Source organism: Papio anubis, chromosome 12, assembly GCF_008728515.1.
Source record: "Papio anubis isolate 15944 chromosome 12, Panubis1.0, whole genome shotgun sequence".
NCBI lineage: Eukaryota > Metazoa > Chordata > Mammalia > Primates > Cercopithecidae > Papio > Papio anubis.
Genome location: NC_044987.1, coordinates 105,862,989 through 105,889,066, shown reverse-complemented (window position 1 = coordinate 105,889,066; position 26,078 = coordinate 105,862,989). Strand labels below are relative to the sequence as shown.

The following is a 26,078-nucleotide window of genomic DNA, read 5'->3' as shown; positions in this document are numbered from 1 at the left end:
GAGTTTGAAGTAGTAGATCCTTATGGGAAATGAAGGGAATATGTAAGAAATTGGAAAATTTTCTAAGCAGAAAATAATTTTTCTTTGGAGAGGAGGCATGTGAGTTCATGAATGTAAACCTGCATTAAAATGGAGAGAAAATTGTGGGCAGAAAGAGGGAGAAGGAGTAGTAGTATAATTGTTTTTAAAAATTCAGCCTAAATTGAGTACTTAGTATTTCCATCTGAGAGTATGCAGGGTTTTAAATATCTCTGTTCGAGGAAATTGATTTGAAGATAGAAAGGCCTTTTGAAAGTTAGAAATTCTAGGGTTTAGATTTTTTTCTTTCATATGTTTATTTGAAGCTTAGACTATAGAAACTATATATAAAATAAGAACTGTTATGTATTAGGAAATATTTTAGGAAATATTTTAAAATAGATAAGGCTAGTTAATTACTTAAATATATTGAAAGTATTAAAACTATTGAGTCATTAATAAGACCCCCAAAATGTGTCAGTGGCAGGGTAAAATGCAGAAAAACTAAGTATATCAGAAACTACTATCTGTGATAAAATTCAAAATGGGGTTTTTAATTGAAGCATTAACTTAATTTAATTATATTTCAGACTTGCTACATAAAATTAGGACACAAAAAATACAAATATCTATATGCCCATCATGATTTTTTACAGAATAGAAGTAATCATAATCATTTACTTGTTTTTTTTTTATTTCTATAGGAAAATAGCAAAAATTTCATCTCCTGAAGAAATTTGAAGAGTTTTTTGGAGATTCTTTTAAAGGCGAAATTTTTCTTCTTTAGGTAAGAAAACGTTTTCTATTGTTTATCCATGGGTTGAAAAGAGCATTTCAACTAGACGAAAGAAGTATCATGTACTGAAACTTTGCTTATCTTAACTGATGTAAAACGTCATGAAGATGATAGAAAGCAGGACTTTTAATTTAAATAAAACAAAAGTAGTTAGAAATTTTTCATTTAAAAAAGATTAATTTGTTGGGTAAAAAATGAGACAGACCCTTTTTTTGCACTTTCTCATAGACCGAATAAGAGGATTCCCATGAGTCATCTTTTAAAAATATGTAAGACATAACCAAATTAAAATAAAAGTTGTGATTCTGGCACAGAGTTTTAAAAAATATTTACCAAATCAAAACCAAGAGAATTTTCAGACATTTAAAATATTCCTAAACATAGATGTAAACTAATGTGATAAAGAAACTATTTTGATAAATTTGAAAGACTGGTCATTGTTTTAAAAGCAGGCCCATGAATTAAAGTTAATTAAGATTTGTGCAGTAACGGGGAAGCATAAACTTTGGTATATACTCATATGCTGGGAAAATACTGTTTTGTAGGGTCAGAATGCAAATATAAATAATTTGTTTAATCAGGCAAGAACCTGTACTTTGTGTGTGAACTCTTTTCAGTGTTTGGTAATTGTGTTATGTTGATAACATATGAAAAGGAGACAGACTAACTTTTTAAGCCTATTAGAATATTTGCAACTCATTCTATTTTTGGCAATAATTCTATTAGTGCAGTTTATTTCCATGAAGAGTATAAAATACATATGTGAAAATCAGATTTTTGAAAGAAGATTAAAAGTGCAATTAAATTGTCTAAACAAACATTTTAAATACTTTGAAGTATTTTATGAAATTAATAGAACAAAACAAGTAGTTTCAGAAATTATAGAATCTGTTGTAAATATGCAAATTCGCACATTCTAGCTTTGTCACCAATGCCACATTTGGGAAAAGAAATAGATTGCAATGTTTGTCTTCTATTAACATATATATATTCTTAAAAGTATACAAAATTTTTCCTAATTTTAAACATATTAATACTGTTACATATAAATATTTTTTAAATCTTAGTATAAAGTTTAGGGTTTTAAAAAAAATACGTTAAAAATTCATGTGGTGAAATAGAATCTAAAAACTTGAGGGAAAATACTAAAATTTTTGGTATAAATTTGAAGAGTTCATTTCTAGAATAAATTTGTTTTCTTCTTATAAAGACATTTACATCAATATTAAGTATATAGATTAAGACCCACTTAAATTACTTAATTAAAACATACTAAACTTCTAAGTTATTTTTAAAAGAATGATATGGGTAAACTGAAAAGATTATAAAATTATTTCCAATGTAATCTTTACGTAAAGCCTTTTAATATATCAATTTTTACCTCTTATATTTTGAACCATTAAAAGAAAAAAAAAATGACTAATCTCCTAATGGAAAATATAATCTTATAGTACTGAGAAGAGAGTTGTAAGCACGTAATAAATATATGAGATCAGTTTCATTTCTGACTCGTTTTCGAGCCTTTCTTATGAATCATCATATATTTTAACATCAGGAGAATAATATATAAAATATGCTTTAAAATATTATAGCCTGGCAGCTATTAAAAAAAACAGGGAAAAAAATAGAGCTTTGCCTAGCAAAATACTAACTAAAGAGTTAGGTGAAAACTAGAAATGTACAGATGCTAAACTAGTATAATAAACTAAAATTCCAAATATATATGAATATATAATTTTTTATATCTTGGTATATAGCATTTGTCTTGTTTAGGAAACTACATATTGTACAGGAGTGAAGACGTAAATGATGAAGTATTTTCTCATCATAGTTTACTAGATAAAAAATTTACTAATAAGCTAAATGTAATAGTAAGGGGCACATTTAAAATATAATTTTGTAGAGTTTTACTGAATACGTATCTTTCCAACAAGGCTTTAGGTTTTTGCGTGTGTATTAGGATTTCTGAGTTTTGTGATTTGAAATTCATGATACATTTTGACTGCCCTTTCAAATGGCAAATTGTTTCTGTGGAAAAATCAGACATTATGTACATTTCATTTTATATTTGGGTGTGAGAAAAATAGCAGATAATTTGGGAGAATTCTAGTTGTTGCCTTAGTGCATGCATCAAATAGTAAACAATTATTTTTTTCTCTCAGTTATACGTCTGGGCATGTTACAGTTTGTACTGTATGTACAAACAGGATATTGAACTTATATTGATGACACAGTGATCTCTAAACGTGATTGTTAATCTTTACTGAAATTATGGGCAAAGTATTTCAAAAAATGCGTTTTTAAACTCTTATTTTTAATTAAAATGAGAAAAACTTTGAAGGAGTTCATTTATGAATAAAATATGTAATTGTGCAGTCGCCTGAAAGAATGAACTCTTAGTTTATTTTTCAAATTTTATTAAAATGTTTCTTTACCTGCTGCTTGTTGGCATTTTAAAATTAAAAAGTAATAAAGCAGCATTATTATATTTCTGATTATCTATCAATAGAGTGAAAGGGAAACCAAAGTATATAGACACAACCCAGGTTTTCCCCTAAAAAAAAAAACTAACTTCAAATTGAAAAAATATATTGCCCATATTTGATATTTCTTATTAGGACTTACTTGGAGTCGCATAATTTTTTTAAGACAATATATTGGAAGAAATTTGTCTTATAAAATGGAGAGATGTAGAACATTGTGGGCAGTTGTAGGATAGTCTCTCTCTTGTTGCTTCCCAGAAGTTAGAAAACAGATTTTAAATTAATAGTGTTGAGTACACGCATCTCTGGAGTATAATAATTTAGAAAAATGTTGGAAAATGATGAAGGCGAAGGGGAAGATTAATTGAAGTTAAGTGTCCCCTTTTCAAATGAGAAGCATTTGACACTATGAGGAGTGCTCTGGAGATTAACAAATGCTTCTCTGTCAGGGATAATTTTCTGGGCAGTTGAGGTTGTTTGTGTGATAAGGGAAGGCGGCCAGATAGCATAACTGTAGGTGTTTGAGAAAATTTCCGAAGTTACTTTCAGATTGAAAGGGTGAAAGTAGGTGCAACAATTGGCTGTGGGGAGGGGAAAGGGTGCAGGGCTCGCCAGCCCGGCGCCACTACAGGGTTAACCGCGGCGCCGCCCGGTGCACACTGGGAGTTGTAGGCCGCGGGCATTGTGGGAGTTGTCGTAAAAGCCTGCTTTTTTTTTGCCGTCATGGCCGTCTCCGAAGCAGGGAGTTGAGGGTTTCTGCCTTTCGGAGGATTTGGGGGGGCTATCGGTCCCGTTAGAAGGCCACCAACAGCCCCCCAGGTTGCCAAGGGTCTGTTAGTTGTGTTCCTGGAAGGTGGGCGAGCAGCCTGACGGGTTAACATTGGGATTTGCCGTCGTTACAGCGGTCAAGGGGCCTGTAGCGGCTACAGGGTCGGTGAGGGGTCCCAGCCGGCCGGACCTTGGTCGTCTGGCATTCTGCCTTTGAAATAGCGGGGTGGCCAGCGCCTAGGCATATGAGGGTGTGCTTTCTGTGTTGTGATTTGTAGCTTGCACCCTTCACTGTTCTTAGAGCATTTGGCTCTGTCCATATGGCTGTTGGTACTCATGGCCCAATTTGGGGTTGGACTGGGCTCTTCTTCTTGGGTCTGGTGGGACTTAAGCAAGAACTGGAATTTTGTAAGATGTACAGCAGTGTCCTGGGTGTTGTCTGTCTGGTTTGGGGTGTGAGCAGTTGCAGGAGTTATGAACGTGCCCATGGTCGCGTGGTTGGCTTTCCCTTGCATGTGGTGAACTTTCCCCTCATTTGCTAATGCTGAGAGGCAGTGTCAGGCAGTTCCTACTTGTGAAATGCCTTCTTATTAACTTGGATGTGTTCCTAAATCTTGGGAGCTTTGCAGTTGCTTGTAGAAAGATATGTGTGCAAAACTGAATTTAAAACGAACACCAGGGTTGCAGGTACTTTTAGTTCTAGGGAGCCAGCTCGCCCAGGCTTCCCTGGTGCTGTGAAGTTGTTTGAGTTTATTTATGGAAATTAGGTTTGCTTTGAGCTGTGTTGCCTTACTCTTGGCCCAGAGTTTCTCTGCATGTTGGGACTCTGATATTTGATATTGGGTACTCTTTCAACACTTGAGGCTAAATCAAGCACTGTGTACTGATGTGTAATTTCGTGTATCAGAATCTCAGGGTAACAGATAGCCAAGCATGGCAGTACCTGTTTTATCTCTTTACACGAATTGGACCTCATTGTTTCTGCCACCATGTACTGCTCCATAAATTCCACCTTATTTCCATGGTCTGGTTGTTGTCTGTAAGTTTTGAAACCTAACTGGTCATGAAAAGCCATTTTTCAGGCGGTATTTAAAAGCTTTTTCCCACAAATAGAACTGGTATCTAAAACATTTTTTCATTCAGGTTTGGTAAGGTGGGAGATTTGAAATAAGGTACAACAGTGGTTTTGGAAATCAGCTATCAAGTCGTAGTTTTAGGGACCACCACGTGACAGAAATGATTTATAGAGAGAGTAAAACTTGTGTTCCATTTTTCTTGCTATTGTAGTGCATATAAAAACTAAATAAACCACTTTCACATATCATTAAAAAGCCCTTTGATGTTTTGCAATGAATGAGGTTTTTATAACTCCCCTATTGTCTGGGTTTGCTTAGAGTATAGTAATGGGGCCGGGCATGGTGGCTCATGCCTGTAATCCCAACACTTTGGGAGGCTGAGGCCAGCGGATCACTTGAGGTCAGGAGTTTGAGACCAGCCTGGCCAACATGGTGAAACCCCGTCTCTACTAAAAATACAAAAAGTTTAGCTGGGTGTGGTGGCGCATGCCTGTCATCCCAGCTACTCGAGAGGCTGAGGTGGGAGAATCGCTTGAACCCAGGAGGTGGAGATTGCAGTGAACCGAGATTGTGTCACTGCACTCCAACCTGGGTGACAGAGTGAGACCCTGTCTCAAAAAAAAAAAAAAAAAAAAAATTGCTGGGTGTTGTGGCAGGTTCCTGTAGTCCAGCTACGCTGGAGGCTGAGGCAGGAAAATCGCTTGAACCTGGGAGGTGGAGTCGGCAGTGAGCCAAGATCACTTCACTGTACCCCACCCCTCCAACCTGGGCAACAGAGTGAGACTGCATCTCAAAAAATATATGTATAGTAATGGTAGAGAAAGCAGCAAAGCCGGCTGGGTTTGTACATGTGATGCTGTTGAAACTGATTTCAGGTATGGATAGGCTAATATTGTTGGTTTGCTAGTCAGGTCTCAGGAAGGTATTTCCTTCCCTCTAACCTGACCTAAATGTGTCTTAGAATATTAACTAACTTGGCAATTGAAAAAAAAGTTGGAGAAATTTATTTTTAAATGATCCATATTGTTCATATTTGTTACTGTTTGTTGATGTGGTCAAATACTATTGTTCTGTGAATTGGTTTTGTATCTTAGGAAGACTGGATGGCTAGACTTTGTAGATGTGTAGAATCATTTAGAATGAACCACAACCACAGTGCCCATTTGCCTTGAAAGAAGATACATGAATTTTTAATTGCCAAGTTACCTCTAGCTTGAGTTAAACAGAACAAATACTTCATTAGAAGGTGCTTTGCATGGACTTTGAGAGTGGAAAGGTACATACTTTGTTGAGTTTAGAGGTAAACTCATCTCTGCATTTGCATAGAGCCCATCCAGACATTTGCAAGTAGTCACATCTCTACAGTGGTGAGGTTTTTGTGTCTAAGAACTTTGGTATTTAATCCTTTATTTGGTACTCTGCTTCCCATCCTTATCACTCCAGTTCTGTATGAAATGTTTTGTGTAATACACAAAGGCAACAGATGTTTCAGAAAAAAAACATGGTAGAATCGACTTATGTTTTCTGGAGAACATGATTCATAAGGTTGTGTTTACCTATTTGATAGATACGTCAAAAGATACATCTTTTTGAAGCCCAGGCTTTGCACAGTTTCAATGAAACTGTTTTCAATGAGATATAACACCAAAGGGTAACTTTCTTGACTAAGATGTTAGGAAAGCCTTTAATTCTTGTGTTCATTCAAAAAAGAAATGGAAACTTATTTCCAAATAATAGGACTTGGAACATGACCAAAAATAAATTTTCACTTTAGTCAGTAGCCAAAATTTGGAGATGCCAAGAAGGCAACAGAGTATATCTGTTTGGGACCTTTACTCAGGTTCTTTCTAATCTCTTGTTTTCCGCATAGAACTATTCACATTGCTGAAAGTAAGCAATTCTTTATTTTTTCAGAGACAGGGTCTCACTCTGTCACCCAGGCTGGAGTGCAGTGGTATGATCATAGCGCACTGTAACCTCAAACTCCCAGGCTCAAGCTATCCTCCTGCCTCAGCCTCCCGAGTTGCTAGAACTACAGGCATGCACCACCACACTTTGCTAATTTTTTTTTTTTTTTTTTTTTTTTTGAGACAGTTTCTCACTGTATTGTCCAGGCTGGTCTCAAACTTCTTGCCTCAAGTGATCCTCCTGCCTCCCAAAGGGCTGAGATGACAGGCATGAGCCACCACACGTGACCCTAAGCAGTTCTTATTAATGCATTTCTGCATTTGTGAACATTTGTAAGGGTAAAACTGCATATAAAACAACAAAATCACCCATTCCGAATTTGATCTTGATTTTTCATTAATATTATTTGAAAAGGAAGAATTGTTGATTGTAGTTCGTACACTTAAATTTGGTACGTTTCGTTTTAGATTCCAGTACTCTTAAACATGGAGTGTATTTCCACCCCTCAACCTGACAGGATAGTAAGGTTTCTGAGAGAAAGAGGAATGGTATTTTTAAAACTTCTATGCTTATTAATGATAAATTTTATTTTTTGATTCTTCCTACATGTATTTCCAGGACAGAATATATTATCTCTGCCCTGCTGGGCCCTGTGTTTTTGAAGTCAGAGTATTGAATGATTTTTATGGGCAGGACAGAGCAAACCAACACTTACTTCAAAATACCTAATATAGATTGAAAGATATTCATTTCCATTAAAAATAAAGCAAGATCATATGCATATGTCCTACCAGTTAGTTAAAGGATTCTGTATCTTAAAGCCTCAAAAAAAAAATCATAAATGATCATTTTGCTTTGTCCTTTGCCTTCCTTATTTTTCTTTTTGTTAAGTTTTCTCTCTCAGTGTGCCTTTGTGGGGTTCCAGAATTTAAATGACATTTTTGTTTATTTTGGACTATTTTTCAAATTATTTGCTTCAACTTAAAACCATTTTCACCTAAATTATTCATAATAACATGATTTTAATAAGTCATTGTCATATTACATTTTTATAATTAAAATGTTATAAATATTGAATTTCTTTTTTGGGAAAAAATGAGCTAGTTACTTAGACCAGATTCACGAAGTTCCAGAATTTGGCCTGCAAAAAAATCCAGGGATGTATAGCTGTAACTTCTTTTTCTGTTATTAACAGTCTTTAGACAATGAAGAGAGATGCATGATTTGGCCGTTTCAGCAGGAACCTGAAAAGCACTTCTTGCCCAACACTAAATATAATGTGAAAATTGTATTAGGACAGTATAGGGAGAAATCCTTGAATTCACATAAAAGAATTGAGGAAAGCAGTTCTGTATATGTTTACCAATCTAAAAAAAAAAATTTTTTTTTTTTTTTTTTTTTTTAGTAAACCACTTTCTTGTTTTCTTAACTCGGAAATAAATTTATGTGTCTGGATTTGAAATTGTTTTTATGGTTTTTTGTTTTGAGACAGAGTCTCACTCTTACCCAGGCTGGAGTGCAATGGTGTGATTGATCTTGGCTCACTGCAACCTCCACCTCCTGGGTTCAGGTGATTCTTCTGCCTCAGCCTCCTGAGTAGCTGGGATTACAGGTGCCCGCCACCAAGCCTAGCTAATTTTTGTATTTTTAGTAGAGACAGGGTTTCGCTATGTTGGCCAGGCTGGTCTTGAACTTCAGACCTCAGGCGTTCTGCTTGCCTCAGCCTGCCAACGTGCTGGGATCACAGGCTTGAGCCACTGCACCTGACCTGAAATTGTTTTTAAGGAGAATTCATTTTTGGTAGGGAGAGCCATATGTTTTCAATAAAGTTGTAGTAAAAGAGTAGCCAACTTGTGTCTTTTTTTTTGAATTGTTAACCAAAGGTATTGATTATATGTAGTTTATAAGGGGGAAAAAGGGCCCATTGTAGTAGAGGGTTAAAATGAAGACAGTGATTTTTAGCTTTTCTGTGCCATTTGCTATAATTACTTTCTGATAGAATTTGAATTCGTAATATAATGGAGTTAATTTTAAAATATCTGTGATATAGCTTTATATATATCATATTAATTTTTTACACACATAGGATTCTGTAATTGTTTCATCCTAACAGATTTTTAAAAGGAAGTATATAAAGTAAATGAAACATACTCTTATTATATTCTTCTACTTGAGGTAGAAGAATTCTAAATTAAGACTTGGAAAAAACAATTTTTATAGGTGCAGAAAATTTGAGGTATGTACTATAGTTTTATACATCAATAGAAAAAAATGGAAGGGCACAGCCATGACTGGGTAATTCACAAAAGAAAAAATAAAAATGGCAATAAATAATGTGGCAGACTGTTTGCCAAAGGTGGCCACAACTGTATCTCCCAGTTCTATGTATTCTCTATTGTGACAATGTCGCTTTGTCATCAGAGGGTGGAGTCTTTTCACTTTCTTGAATCTGAGTGGGTCCTTTGACTGTTTTGACCAAGAATATGTGGTAGAAGGAAGTTCCGGTTCCAGGGGTTGCTCTTATTTCACCTGACAAGTTTGGTTTCCTGCCTCTTGGAAGCCGACCACTATGTAAGAAATGTGATAACCCTGAAATCACTATGTGGTGAGAAACCCAATGGCAAGTGAAGAAGCCCTGGAGGATGTGACATCAAGTGTAGAGGCAAAAGAGCACCAAGGAAGAGGCCAAAGAACACTAAGTGAAGAAGCCATTTCAAAAATGTATCCTCCAGCCCCAGCTGCCCTAGTTGTTATGTAAATCAGATAAATTGCCCATTGGTGCCCTTCCCAATTTCTGCCCCATAAAATCATGAGCCAAATAAAATGGTTTGTTTTAAGCTTCTAAGGTTGTGGGTGGTTTGTTGTGCCTTGACAGGTAACAGGAACAAATACTGGGGGAAAATTTTTGTTTGATAATGGATACAATTTGCTTGTCTAAATCTGGTAAGGAATTAGTATCTATGATAGATAAAGAGTTTTGTTTGTTTTTCAAAGGAAAATAAAACAAACACGGCCAGGTGCGGTGACTCAAGCCTGTAATCCCAGCACTTTGGGAGGCCGAGGCAGGTGGATCACGAGGTCAGGAGATCGAGACCATCGTGGCTAACACGGTGAAACAGTGTCTCTACTAAAAATACAAAAAGAAATTAGCCGGGCGTGGTGGCGGGCGCCTGTAGTCCCAGCTACTCCGGAGGCTGAGGCAGGAGAATGGCGTGAACCAGGGAGGCCGAGCTTGCAGTGAGCCGAGATCACGCCACTGCACTGCAGCCTGGGCGACAGAGCGAGACTCTGTCTCAAAAAAAAAAAAAAAAAAAAAGAAAAGAAAACAAACACAAGAGTCCTAATAGAAAAATGCCAAGATTATGAACAGGCGTTATTTCAAAGAGGAAATCCAATAGGCTAACAACATGAAAAGATATGCTCAAACTCAGTAATTACAGGAATTCAGATTAAAGCAACAGCAAAGTATCTCTTTATCCCTAGTAGACTAAGAAAAATGAGAAAGATGGATGATGCCAAGTATTGGTGGGGATGGGGGTTAGGAACCCTCATACACTGCTGGTAAGAATATAGAGTAGTGGAGCCGTTCTAGAGAGCAGCCTGGCAGAATTTAGTTAAATGAATATAGATCTTAAATTGTTTCTGGGTATATGGCCTCAAGTCTTACAATGGCCTCTAAAGGAAGAAATGTGAGGTTGTTCATCACATTGTTTTTGATGGCAGAGTCTTAGATCCAACCTGAGGTTCTTCATCACTGGAGGAATACACAAGTAAAATATGATGGATGCACACATGTAGTACAGTAGTCCCCACTTATTCACAGTCTCAATTTTTGCTGTTTCAGCTTGTGGCCAATGGCAGTTTGAAAATATTAAATGGAAAATTCTGGAAATAAACATTTAATAAGCTTTATATTTTGCACCATTCTGAGTCGTGTGAAGAAACCTTGTACTTGTCCATTAGTTACTTAGTAGTTATCTCAGTTGGATTGAAAAAACAGGGTCTATAGGGTTCAGCACTATCCTTGTTTCAGACATGCACTGAGGGTCTTGGAATGTATCCCATAGGGGAGAATAATATACCATGCATCAGATAGAAGCAAAAGACTACATATATCTACCACGCATAATGTTTGAGAAGTACAGTGTTTCATGAAATAAAAAGTGGAATCTAGAAATGTTCAAAAAGGTACGTAAAACACACTGGAATGAATACCTAAAGGGCAAGGTAATGTTGCCCATGAAAGAAGAAAGGGAGAGGATAGTGGAGAGTGAGTTAAAAGAAACTAAATAAATTGAGAAGCCAATGATGATAATGTGCTGTGAACCAAGACATATTAATCATACTTTCTGGGCTGGAGGTCAAACAATACTCCCTCACTCCAAGAAGAGAAGATTATAATTCTCAAAGTAAACTGAAAAAAATGGAACCATTTTTTCAGTCTGCCTCACTTGGAACAAATTTTTAAATGAGATCAGTTACAGACAGAAGTATGGTCAAACAGGCAACCTCATATTTTGTTGGATATGTAAATTGGTATGACCATTATAAAGTACAGTTGTTCATCAAAATCCTTTAAAATGCTCATATCCTAGCAATAAACATTTGTAAATTGAAGTTAAAAAAAAAAATCCATTGATTGAGACAGAGTCTCGCTCGGTCACCCCAGGCTGGAGTGTAGTGGCTCAATCTCGGCTCCCTGCAACCTCCACCTCCTAGGTTCAAGTGATTCTCGTGCCTCGGCCTCCCGAGTAGCTGGTATTACAGGTGCACACCACCACACCCAGTTACTTTTTACTTTTAGTAGAGATGGAGTTTCACCACGTTGGCCAGGCTGGTCTCGAACTCCTGACCTCAAGTGACCTGCCTGGTCAGCCTCCCCAAGTGCTGGGATTACAGGCATGAGCTACTGTGCTCAGCGATGAAACCATTTAAATAGCACCAGAAAACATGAAATACCTAGGGATACATACAACAAATTATGTGTAAGACCTGAACACTGAAACTACAAAACATTGCTGAGAAATTAAAGAATACATAAGTAGTGAAAAAGATACCATGTTCGTGGATTGGAAGACTCAATGTTGTTAACATTTCAACTCTTCAAATTGATCTATAGACTCAAAGCAATCCCAATCAAAATACCAGGTAGCTTTTTTAAAAAATACAAAACTTAAGTGACTGATCCTAAAATATATATGGAAATGCAAGGGCTCTAGGGTAGCCAAGACAAGAAAGTTGGAGGACTTAACATTTCCTGGTTTTAAGACTTTAAAACCACAGTAATCAAGACAGTGTGATTTTGATTATATAAATAACAAATTTATAAATTTATGCTTTGTAAAACAATAGGTGTGGAAAAACGAACTTTTTCTTGTGGTCTCACATCACACAACAATCAACACAGAGAAGACGTCTGTTATCAAATGTGTGGAGATTTTTTCCCCTACACACCAAACAAGCAAGCAATTCTGCAGTAGGCACCAGCTGGGTGTCCTCCAATTCAATTCCGACACTATCTACCTGGAGATAGCCTCAGATTGAGGGCTCAGTCCCACAAGACTGCCATCACCCTTCAGATGCCAGTTGCAAGTCTGGGTCTCCAGAATATCTGACCAACCACGTTCAAGATAGGGTTCCCACGAACCCCTGTTTGGGTTCAATTAATTTGCTAGCATGGCTCACAGAACATGTATGCTGGTTTAAAGGATATTACCAAAAAAAAAAAAAAAAAAAAAAAAAAGACATGAAGAGGTACACGGGGCGCGGTATGGAGGAAGGGATGAAGAGCTTCCATGCCCTCCCCAGGCACACACCCTTCAGGAATCTTCACATGTTCAGATATCTGGAAGCTCTCCGCACTCTGTCCTCTTGTGACTTCTATGGAGAATTCATTGGATAGGCACAATGAGGACTGTGTGGAAATATGAATGGATAAAAAGAGTATGATCTAATATTAATAAGATCATACTATTCATTACTATTACTGAATGAGGAAACCCAGTAACGCTGGTCTGTTCAGATTCTGCCAGATTCTTCTCTGGCAGCATTTTTTTTTCTTCCAGGGTATGGGGTAGCATCCTTCTGAAATGAGGGTCTTATGACCCACAATCAGAAAAGTAGGGGGAGATTAGAGTCCTGCCTTGGGCTGGTGGAAGGAGGGCAGGGGAAGGAAGGCCAGAGAGAGATTCTGTTTTCTGAAGAATCTGTTTTCTTCTGAGGCCGAAAGCATCCCAACATTATAACAAAAGACTATAACAAGGGATATGGGAGTTATGAGCCAGGAATGGTGCTGGAACAGTTGGATATCCATATGCAAAAAGATGAGTCTTGTTCTGTGCCTCATACTTTATTCAAAGATGGACTTGAAATTACTCATAAACCTAAACATAAGAACTAAAACCATAAAACTTCTAGAAGAAAATAAGAGAAAAATGTTGAGGTCTTAGTTGATGCAAAAATTTCTTAAATAAGACATAAAAAGTAGGAAGCATAAAAGAAAAAAATTGATAAATTAGACTTTATAAAAACTAAAAACTTTTCCTTCTCAAAATACAGTTAAGAAAATGAAAAGCAAGCTACACAAAAGGAAGAAAATATTTGCAAGACATCTGATGAAGGATTCATCTCCAGGATGTATAAAGAACTCTTACAACTCAGTAATAAAACAGACAACCTAATTAAAAATATGAGCAAAACCTTTCTTATAAGTGAGCCCAAGATGGCCTGGATGTATTGGCTTCTAGGTTGTTTATTTCATCACTGCAGGCTGAGACTTCTTAGTTCAAAAGTCTACCAGTGCCAAAGTCAATTTTTTTACACATCTAATTATTTTTTTTAAGCCCAAACAAGATTTTCAGTACTTTAGAACCTGCCTGCTTGGTATAACCCATGAAATCACTCCACGCCTGCTAGCCACATATAAGATAAGCCCCAGGACCCAAATCACTGCTGCTGCTGTCCTTCAATGTTCTCTGATCCAGAGTCTCCCCTGCCATGCTACTGGAGTGTTATCACCAGGGCATGTAAACTCCCCCTCTGATTTTCCTCTTCTCCCAAGGAGTTCCCATACCCTCCCTCTGCTGGAGGGTAGGCCCCTCATTGTTAGCATCCAGAAAGTCTCATGCTGTGAACGGCTTCCTCTCTCATGCACCATTGTTCAGGAACCATTCAATAAAGCTTGCCGTGTGTTATTACTGCTTCTTATCTTTTTCTTTGATCAGCGCCCAAGTCCCTCAAACCCTCCACTTGATTTGAACAGATACTTCACAAACTAAGATAAACAAATGTCCAATAAGACATTTAAACGTTTAAGCATGAAAAGATGCTCATTATCTTTACAGCAAAGATAATGCTATAAGTTATTAATTGAAGATTAATATGAATGAATTAACACTAAAGTCACATTGAGATACCACTAATATCAATGAGATGAAAAAGACAATACTAAGTGGTGTTGAAGATGCACAGCAACTAGAGCAAACTGGTACAGCTACTTTGAAAAACAGTTTGGCAGTTTCTTATAGAATTAAATATTTATCATATAACCTGTAAGTTTGTTCGTCACTATTGTTTACCCAAAGGAAATTAAAGCTCATGTTCTACACAGACTTGTATATGAATGTTCATAGCTGCTTTATCTATAACAGGCAAAAATTGGGAACAACTTAAACATTCATCAGCTGAAGAGTGAATAACAAAACGAAATACTACTCAGCAATAAAAAGGAAGAGACTGGCCAGGTTCTCTGACTTACGCCTGTAATCCCAACACTTTGGGAGGCCGAGGCAGGTGGATTACCGGAGGGCAGGAGCTCAAGACCAGTCTGGCCAAGGTGGTGAAACCCCGTCTCTACTAAAAATACAAAAATTAGCTGGGTGTGGTGGTGCATTCCTGTAATCCCGGCTACCCCGGAGGCTGAGGCAGGAGAATTGCTTGAACCTGGGAGGCAGAGGTTGCAGTGAGCTAAGATCTTGCCACTGCACCCCAGCCTGGGCAACAGAGCAAAACTCCATCTCAAAAATAAATAAATAAATAAATAATAAAAAGGAACAGACTGCCAATACGCACCACAGCTTAATCTCAATGGTAGTATGCTAAGTGAGAGAAGCCAGACACAAAAGACCACATGCTGCATGATTCCACTTATATGCATTTCTAGAAAGGCAAAACTAGAATGACAGCAGAATCAGTGGTTATGATGGGTTGGGGGTCAAAAAGGGCATTGGCCATAAGGATGCATGAAGAAACTCTTGGAGATTATGGAAGTGTTGTATATCTTGATTGTGGTGACTATACATAAAAATTGTAGATTGTATGTAAATATAATAAAGTGGACTAAGAAAGTTCTTGATAAGTGGACTAAGAAAAAAGTGTTCGTGCAATTTAACCCAGTAAGTGTATGTCTAATAACTTAATAAAAAGAGTTAGAGATGTGAGCCGGGCATAGTGGTTCATTCCTGTAATCCCAGCACTTAGGGAGGCAGAGGTGGGAGGATAGCTTGAGGCCTGGAGTTCAAGATCTGCCTAGACAACATAGTGAGACCCCATTCTCCACAAAAAAGGGGGAAAGGAATCAGAGATGTGTATAAAACTTACATACAAGGATGTTCACTTCAGCATTATTTATAATAGCTAAATACTTAACCCAAATGCCCAGAAAAAGGACATTATTTAAATATGATATATTCATGCACAAAATATATCAAGCCATTAAAAGTTATATTGAAATTATGATTTGGAAAAATGTTCACTACTTTAAATAGAAAGGTAGAATATAATATAGTACACACTCTAGCTTTTGTTTTTATTTTTAAACTGGCAGTTGAAAGAACAAAAATAATTCACTATCTTATTAATAAATGAGGGTTAAGTGGGATTTTTGTGACACGTAAATAAAATCTGAATATCTGGTACCTCAATTTATACTTTTCTTCTTGTGGGAAATGGATGAAATTAAAATTTTGGCCTGGGTATAGTGGTGCATGCCTGTAATCCTAGCAGTTTGGGAGGCCAAAGTGGAAGGATCGCCTGAGACCAGGAGTTCCAGACTGCAGTGTGCTATGATCGTGCCACTGCACCCTAGCCTGAGTTAGTTTGTTTATTTATTTATTTATTTATTTATTTATTTATTTTGAGACGGAGTCTCGCTCTGTCGCCCAGGCTGGAGTGCAGTGGCCGGATCTCAGCTCACTGCAAGCTCCGCCTCCCGAGCTTACGCCATTCTCCTGCCTCAGCCTCAGAGTAGCTGGGATTACAGGCGCCCGCCACCTCGCCTGGCTAGGTTTTTTTTGTATTTTTTAGTAGAAACGGGGTTTCACCGGGTTAGCCAGGATGGTCTCGATCTCCTGACCTTGTGATCCACCCGTCTCGGCCTCCCAAAGTGTTGGGATTACAGGCTTGAGCCACCGTGCCCGGCCTGAGTTTATTTTTTTAACTAGAAGTTACTGCTCCTTGCAACTAACTTTACCCTTTTCCTTCTGCCATAATAATCCATTCATTCATCTAATGAATACAGATTGGGTATCCTTTATCTGAAATGCTCGGGACCAGAAGTGTTTCAGATTTTGGAATATTTACATATACGTAATGAGATATATTGGGGATGTGACCCAAATCTAAACACAAAATTCATTCAGGTTTCATATACACCTTATACCATAGCCTGAGGTTAATTTCATATAATATTTTAAATAATTTTCTGCATAAAACAAAGTTTATGTTAAGTACTAATACGTGGAATTTTCCACTTGAGGCATCATGTTGGTGCTCAAAAGTTTTGGATTTTGGAGCATTTCAGATTTTTGATTTTTGGATTAGGGATGCTCAACCTGTATTTATTAAATGTATATGATGGCAAAATGGTGAATAAGACAAACAGGTCTTTATGAAACTTAAAGTATGGTTGGGACCAGTATGTGTAAAAAACCCTATGTAGGATGGACCTTGGTGCTTTTGAGGGCTATAGAGAAGGCCCTTAATTCTTGAGTGTGGTGAGCAAGGTAGGAGGTTAGGGACCAGAGCATGATACAGTTCCTTAAGGAACACAAACACACACACACACACACAGAGTTAGTTTTCAATTGTTGCTGTTACAAATTACTGCAGATTAGTGGCTGAAAACAATTACCTTACAATTCTGTAGGTTAGAACGCCAACATGGATCTCACTGGGCTAAAGTCACTGCACTCTTTTCTGGAGGTGCTAGGAGGAAGTTCATTTCCTTGCCTTTTCCAGCTTCTAGAGGCTATGTACATTCCTGGTCTCCTGGACCCATGCTCCATCTTCAAACCAGCAATGTTGCATCTCTAATCATTCTCCCACAGTCACATCTCTCTCTTTGACCAAAGCTGGGAAAAGTTCTCCAATTTTAAGGACCTCCCCTGGGATTGATTGGGTTAGGCTCACCTGGGCAGCCACCCACCTCAAAGGTCCTTAATTTAATCACATCCTTATAATATGTTCCCACACAAGGTAACATTCACAAATATGTAGACATGGATATCTTTAGGAGGTCATTATTTTGCCAAACACATATATGTAAAGATAAATATGTAATTAATTTAAAAATTTATATAGAAACTTTTCTCAAACATTTGAAATAAAATAAACACAAATACTATGAGAGAGTTTATCCCAAAACAGAGGCATAATCATTTTGGAAAGAATAGAATTAAAAGTTTTTCAATAATATATTATTATTACATATGTTTTTGAGACAGAGTCTTGCTGTGTCACCCAGGTTGGAATGCAGTGACATGATTATAGCTCAATGCGGTGTCAAACTCCTGGCTCACATGATCCTCCCACATTGGGATGACCAGTGTATGCCACCATGTCCAGCTAATTTAAAAAAAAAATTTTTTTTAGAGGTGGGGTCTAGCTATGTTGCCCGGGCTGATCTCAAACTCCTGGGCTCAAGCAATCCTCCATGCCTTGGCCTCCCAAAGTGTTAGAATTATAGGCATGAGCCACTACACCTGGCTGTGTATATTGTTAATATATCTCTGATGAGATATTGCCACTGATATTGAAGAAAATAAACAGAGAACCACAACTAGAGTCAACGACAGGAATAATTCTCAGAAACATGATGCTGAGTTAAAAAAAAAAAAAAAAAAAGCAAGTTCCTGAAGACTACCCAAGTGTGTGTCAGTCTACCTGTGACTTTCCTTAGGGCTGCTGCAACAAATCACTGCAAACTAGGTGGCTTTAAAGAATAGCAATTTATTGGCCAGGCACAGTGGCTCACGTCTGTAATCCCAGCACTTTGGGAGGCTGAAGTGGGTGAATCACTTGAGGTCAGGATTTCGAGAACAGCCTGACCAACATGCTGAAACCCCGTCTCTACTAAAAATACAAAAATTAGCTGGGTGTGATGGCAGGCGCCTGTGATCCCAGCTACTTGGGAGGCTGAGGCAGGAGAATCACTTGAACCTGGGAGGCAGAGGTTGCAGTGAGCCAAGATGGTGCCACTGCACTCCAGCCTGGGCAACAAAGTTAGACTCTGTCTCAAAAACAAAAAAAAGGAAAAAAGAAAAAAAAAGAATAGTAATTTATTCTCTCACAGTTCTGGAGGCTGGAAGTCCAAAATCAAGGTGTTGGGAAGGGCTGTGCCCTCTCTGTAGGCTCTCTGGAAGCATCCTTCCTTGCCTCTTCCTAACTTCTGGTGGTTGTCGGCCATTTTGAATGTTCCTTGGCTGGAAACTGTATTACTAAAATCTCTGCTTCCATTGTCTCTCCCTCTGTCTCTTTGTGTTTCTCTAAATCTCTCTCTTTTTATAAGGAAACAGACATTGGGTTTAGGGCCCACCTTAATCCAGCATGACCTCATCATAACCTGATTACATCTGCAAAGACCTTATTTCCAAATAAGGCCAAGGTCACAGGTTGTGGGGTTAGGACTTTAACATATCTTTTAGGGAGATACATTTCAGCCCACAACAGTCATGTTTCCCAGGAAACAGACTTGGATATTGGGATTTGCTTGCAGGGGATTTGTAATGGAATACACTGGGGAACAACATCCTTGAGGGAGGAAGGGAAGCTGGATTAAGCTGAAAGAGAAGTTGAACTGCACTGCAGTATAATGGAAGCTTCAGGAAATTCCACTGGGAGCTCTGAAGCTGGGAAGGGTTTTCAGAGATGCTCGTAATTGAGGTAGGTGGTCCAGGCTTTTGTACTCCTGCAACATCCGGTCATTGGATGTAGGCTGCCATTGTGGGGGGGCAAAGCAGCTCCCTTTGCCCAAGGACAAGTCCCATAGAGGGACATAGACCAGGATTGTCAGCAAATGTGGAAATTGTTGGGGGCCGCACCGGGGGTGGTGGAGAATGAAAGAACACACACAAAGACAAAGACACACAGAGAACATGGCGGCCGCACTCAGAGCCTCCGCCTCACTTTATTTATACTCCATAAACCTCACGTCAGCAGAAAGAATGCAATGCAAAACAAACTTTCTTTTCCCACATGTAACCTTCTACTCAGTACCTTGTTTCTATATTCTTACTTATCTACCCGCCTTCTTGGCGCCTACGGGAGTTCATTAAAAGTTCAGTTGGAGATACTGTCCTTGAGCCCTATCTATTCTCAGCATACTGTTTTCAAAGGCCCCTGCAGGAAATGAAGGTCTTGGTCCTGGAGGGAAGATCTGGGATGCCTTCCCCAGCATCCACCGTATCATGCTTTTTAAATAGAGCTTAAAAATAAGCAAAACGAAACAACATGTTATTATTTCATATATATTTGTGATATAAAGCATATATTTAAAAGCAGTAGAATGATATACAACATTTAGGGCTGTGCTTACCTTTGGAGAATGGGCTAGGGTAGGTTTTTGGTTTTTTGGTTCTTGAGTTAGGTGGTGAGTTTACAGTTTTTCATTATATTGTGCTTTATATAAACACTTACATATTTCATCTAATCTTTCGTATGCATCAAATATATTTTAAAAGATAGCAAGCGAGTCTGGCACAGTAGCTCATGCCTGTAACCCCAGCACTTTGGGAGGCCAAGACAGGAGGATTGCTTGAGCCCAGGAGTTGGAAACCAGCCTGGGCAACATAGCAAGACCTTGTCTCTACAAAAAATATTAGCTGGCTGGGCACAGTGGCTCATGCCTGTAATCCCAGCACTTTGGGAGTCCGAGGCAGGCAGATCACAAGGTCAGGAGATGGAGACCATCCTGGCTAACATGGTGAAACCCCGTCTCTACTAAAAATACAAAAAAATAAAAAACAAAAAAACCACAAAAACTTAGCCAGGCATAGTGGCAGTGCCTGTAGTCCCAGCTACTGGGGAGGCTGAGGCAGGAGAAGGGCGTGAACCCGGGAGGCGAAGCTTGCAGTGAGCTGAGATTGTGCCACTGCACTCCAGCCTGGGCAACAGAGCGAGACTCTGTCTAAAAAAAAAAAAAAAAAAAAAAACGCTGGGTGTGGGGTGCTGTGTGCCTGTAGTCCTAGCTACTTGGGAGGCTGAGGCAGGATGATTGTTTGAGTCCAGAAATTCAAGGCTGTAGTGAGCTATGATCATACTACTGCACTCCAGCCTGGGTGACAGAGCAAGTCTCTCTCTATATACAAATTTTTTAAAAAGGTAATAAGGGGAATAAAGGAAAGAACTAGGCAAAAGTAATAGAAACTAAAGTAGCTAGAATTTTTAGAAAAAAAGTGTGGGTAAAGATAACAAATCCTTGAACCTATTGCTAAAGTAAGGATTCAGGTAAAGAAAACGTCCTGAAATTCCACTATATTGTTTGCCGTAAATTTGCTTGCATAACTGTCCTACAGTTATGCTGGAAATATGATGTGAGTAAGATATTATGGTTTACTTCCCTTTCACATGGTTTTATTTTATTTTTTTGAGATGGAGTCTCGCTCTGTTTCCCAGGCTGGAGTGCAGTGGCACCATCTTGGCCCCCGGGTTCAAGTGATTCTCCAGCCTCTGTCTCCCGAGTAGCTGGGATTACAGGTATGTAATACAGGCTGGGATTACAGGCCACCACACCCAGCTAATTTTGGTATTTTTAGTAGAGACAGGGTTTCACCATGTTGGCCAGGCTGGTCTCGAACTCTCGACCTCAGGTAATCCGCCAACTTTGGCCTCCCGGAGTGCTGGGATTACAGGCATGAGCCACCACGCTCGGCCCCTTTCACATGGTTTTAAACTGGTTTGTTTACCATGGCACTAATTCCTTTCTTTAAGTAAAAGTATTCTGAGTAAGATTGATGGAACGATTGTTAGATCTGCTGATGCAATAAAGAAAACTAGTTAATGTGCATATTGATATGTCAAGATTTCACTTTGATATTTTTAATCATATATTATTGAGTGGAGAAAGAAAGTTGTTGAATTATTTTTGCATAATCACAGCTATTACTTCTGAAAAGTATATATGTTTATGTTGTGTATATTATATAGCTTCATACTTAGAAATGGAAATGAAAAGAAAAAGAAATGGAAGAATACAGTACAAATTTCCAACTGTTAGTGGGAATAGAAAATGAGGTGGGATGCTTTTTCATTTCATATAAATCTGTGTGCTTTTGAAACTAAAAAAGAGGTAAAATGTTAAAACTATATTTTGTAATCACTTGTTTCAAAATGACTGATTTCAGTTTTATTTGGGAAATACGTTTACAGAAGACTATGAATGCGAGTCTAAATAGGTGGCAGAGTAGAAAGAGCCCTTCTTTTTTCTTTTTCTTTCTTTTTTTTTTTTTTTAGACGGAGTCTCGCTCTGTCGCCCAGGCTGGAGTGCAGTGCCGCAATCTCGGCTCACTGCAAGCTCCGCCTCCCAGATTCACGACATTCTCCTGCCTCAGCCTCCCGAGTAGCTGGGACTACAGGCCCCCGCCTCCAGGCCTGGCTAAGTTTTTGGTTTTTTAGTAGAGACGGGGTTTCACCGTGTTAGCCAGAATGGTCTCGATCTCCTGACCTCGTGATGTGCCCGCCTCGACCTCCCGAAGTGCTGGGATTACAGGCGTGAGCCACCACGCCTGGCCGAGCTCTTCATTTTTTTTTTTTTTTTTGAGACTGAGTCTGGCTCTGTCGCCCAGGCTGGAGTGCGGTGGCCTGATCTCAGCTCACTGCAAGCTCCGCCTCCCGGGTTCACGCCATTCTCCTGCCTCAGCCTCCCGAGTAGCTGGGACCACAGGCGCCCGCCACTTCGCCCGGCTAGTTTTTTGTATTTTTTAGTAGAGACGGGGTTTCACCGTGTTAGCCAGGATGGTCTCGATCTCCTGACCTCGTGATCCGCCCGTCTCGGCCTCCCAAAGTGCTGGGATTACAGGCGTGAGCCACCACGCCTGGCCGAGCTCTTCATTTTTAGTGCAGACATCTTGGTTCTAGAAACAGGCCTGCTGCACTAAAGTAGTCCTTATGCAAGAAGGTTAACTTAAAGAGTTAATTTCCCTGTTGGAAAAACGGGGGTGTTATTGTGATGTTTGAATGGGGTAATGTATGTGAAGTGACTTTGAAGTTGATATTGCAATATTAAAGCGTAATGTGTTTTTGTTTGTTTGTTTTTTTTAAGACAGAGTCTCACTCTGTTGCCCAGGCTGGAGTGCCGTGGTGCGATCTCGGCTCACTGCAACCTCCACCTCCTGGGTGCAAGCGAGCCTCAGTCTCCTGAGTAGCTGGGATTACAGGCAGCCGCCACCACACCCGGCTCATTTTTGTGTTTTTTTTTTTTTTTTTTTTTTGAGACGGAGTCTCGCTCTGTCGCCCGGGCTGGAGTGCAGTGGCGCGATCTCGGCTCACTGCAAGCTCCGCCTCCCGGGTTCCCGCCATTCTCCTGCCTCAGCCTCCCGAGTAGCTGGGACTACAGGCGCCGGCCACCTCACCCGGCTAGTTTTTTCGTATTTTTTAGTAGAGATGGGGTTTCACCATGTTGGCCAGGCTGGTCATGAACTCCTGACCTTAAGTGATCCGCATGCCTCGGCCTCCCAAAGTGCTGGGGTTACAGGCGTGAGTCACTGCACCCTGGCCAATAAATGTTAATCTTCCTTTCTTATGGTAATATTGCTTGTTAAATAAATTACATATTAACTTTTGGGAAACCTCCCAATTTCTAATGCTGAAGACTCAGTTTCTTTTAAATTGGTTTATTCATCACACCACTTTTTCTTTTTAACCCAGGGTTGGACAACTGAATTTAAAGGCAAGTTAAAATTCAATATTTTGAACAATGTTTAAATGAAGATGAGTGGGAAGACAGAACTTTTAAAAGGTTTTATTATACAGCCAAGTGAAGGATTCAGCTATGTCCCAAAGGATTAAACAAGATGGTATGCTTAATAATTCCTCACTTCTATGAAATTCCCTGATTATAAAGTGTTCTTTCATTCTGTAGAACTACTCCTGATTTCATCAGAAAACTCTGATCTGAAACTCAATTTACAGAAATATTGAAAATAAATTTTCAACTAAATGGGAATATTTGTATACTAATATGATACAATGTTGTTGCTTTTTTATATTAAATACCATTCTAAACTCTAAATTTGTTAATAAATGAAGCTGAAATCTAATGTGATTGTGTCTGAGTATTTTATTTGGACAACAGCAAAATATTTCTAGAGACTCTTCTACTCTCCTTTAGTCTTTCTCTTTTCTTTTTTTTTTTTTTTTTTGAGACAGGGTCTCACTTTGTTACCCAGGCTGGAGTTCAATGGTGCAATCTCAGCTCACTACATTCTCTGCCTCCCAGGCTCAAGCAATTATCCTGCCTAGCCTCCCAAGTAGCTAGGACTACAGGTGTGCACCACCAAGCCCAGCTAGTTTTGTTTGTTTGTATTTTTTGTAGAAAAGTTTCGCTAGATTGCCATATTATAGTTTCGCTATATTGCCCAGGCTGGTTTCGAACTCCTGAGCTCAAGGGATCCACCCAAAGTGCTGGGATTATAGGCATGAGCCACGGCGCCCAGTCCTTAGCCATTTTTTAGATGTTGCTTTCTCTGAGCTAGTTCTGGAGATATGATTTCATAGTCATGCCTTTTTGGTTCAAATTCCAATTCTTCCACTTACTTGCTTCAAGCCTCTGTTTCCTCATTTGTAAAATGGGAATAAGAGTAGTACCTACCTCACTGAACACTTAATGTCTATCTACCAATCACTGCTAAATGCTTAAGTAGTATTGTTCTCATTTTACAGATGTAGAATTTGTAAAAATACAAAAATTTTGTAAAAATACAAAAATTAGTTGGGTGTAATGGTGGGCACCTGTAACCCCAGCTAATTGGGAGGCTGAGGAAGGAGAATCACTTGAACCCGGGAGGCGGAGGTTGCAGTCAGCTGAGATTGTACCATTGCACTCCAGCCTGGGCGGAAAGAGTGAAAAAAAAAAAAAAAAAAGAAAAAGAGTGAAAAAAAAAGAAAAGAATCAACGCTCATCCCGAAGTCTTGGGCCTTAGAAAGGGAGTAAATGACGGTATCATTAACAGAAATAGGAACGAAAAGAGGAAGAGTGTGTGTGTGTGTGTGTGTGTGTGTGTGTGCACGCATGTGTTGAGCGTAGAGTTCTAAACATGTTAAGTTTGAAATGTCTATTTTATATCCGAGTAGAGATGCGAATAGGCGGGTGGATATATATATACACCGTATAGAAGTCTGGACCTCTAAGCAGAAGTTGAGCCTGGACAGAGACATTTAGAAGTAATCAGCTTACAGTTGATATTTAAAACCAAGGGACTGGATAAAATCATATATTAGAGAAGAGAGCTGGGGTCTGAGCCTGAGGGCATTGTGTAATTTAGAGGCCAGTAAGAGAAGGGGCCAGCAAAGGACACTGAGAGGAAAACTGGTCACTCCCTGTTGAATGGTAGAGTAGGGTTAGGACTGAGAATTGCCCATTTGCTCACTATTTTATACCTAGTACCTAGCTCAGTGGACTGGCATGTAATTAGGGCACAATAATATTTGTTGAATGAATGAATCTTCACTTCTGTTTCTTAGATATTTGTTGGGGTCCCCTAGGTACCAGGTACTGTTTTAGGTCCTGTGGATTCACAGCATAGTGTCCCCTGTAATCACAGATTCTAGTGGGGGCCACAGACAGACATATGGAACAAAAAATTATGTATTGTTAGTTTATAATAACTGTCTTCTCCCCCTTCCAGCCTATTCTAAGGAGAATGGGACTGAATATCTAGAGGGCGCTTTGTTGGTGAGCAATGATGAGCTGGGATATATAAATTTGGGGATATAGCTACACTGTAGGCAAAGATTTGGGGAAGAGGGAGAAGTTGAGGGAGAAGAGTGGTGGGCTTTTAGCTGAACTGAAGAGGTGGCCCCAGCCAAAGGTACCAAATTCAATTAAAATAAAATATGATGTCAGCTCAACTCACATGGCTGAATTCTGGAGGGTAATTGATGGTTTACATTTACAGCCTTAGGGTTAGACTTAATTAATCTGATAAGAGAATGGAGAAGGGGGGGTTGGGCAGCAAGAAATAAGGCTCAAATTGAATCTTATTAAACTATAAAGTTAGCTGCAAGATATGTTGAACTGTTACCCTTAGAATTATTATCCTTAAGTTCCTGCTTTACAAAAAACACTCTTAAGTCTTGAATCAGCCGCCCCCATTGGCTAAGAACAAACTTTAGGTACTTTTGTGAGCCCAAATCCATGCCAGAGAAGGGAATAAAACCTCTTGAAGAAAGGTAGAGAGTAAGTGTGAAGCACTTTATTGTTTTACACAATTTTTTAAACTTACCTTGTGGTCTTTCTCCTCTGGAAGTTTGCTAACGTAGTTCCCGTGCCTCTATCTGGACTTCACACTTCTGTGCCCCTTGGAAATACCACTCCCCCGCCCCCAACCATAAAAGGGAAATTTAAAAAATAAAATAAAATTTTCTATCCTCCTTTGAAGACAAATTAAAAGATATAATCTCCTTCCAAAACTAATTGTTCAGCAAGCTGTGTTCCTGTATTTTTCATTCATCGTACAGCTCTGATGCCATCGTGTAACAGTTATTAGAGTTATTAGACTCCATCAGATTATTTGCCTTGGACTCCAAATTGTTGGG

At 38.8% G+C, this 26,078-nt stretch overlaps 1 long non-coding RNA gene across 1 annotated transcript; it reads left to right on the top strand.

Annotated features, from left to right (window-relative positions):
• Positions 1–20,977: 20,977 nt before the first annotated feature.
• Positions 20,978–23,581, top strand: LOC110741198. The gene is made up of 2 exons (XR_004177544.1): positions 20,978–21,020; positions 23,190–23,581. It is a non-coding gene; the product is annotated as an uncharacterized LOC110741198 (long non-coding RNA).
• The last annotated feature ends 2,497 nt before the right edge of the window (positions 23,582–26,078 follow it).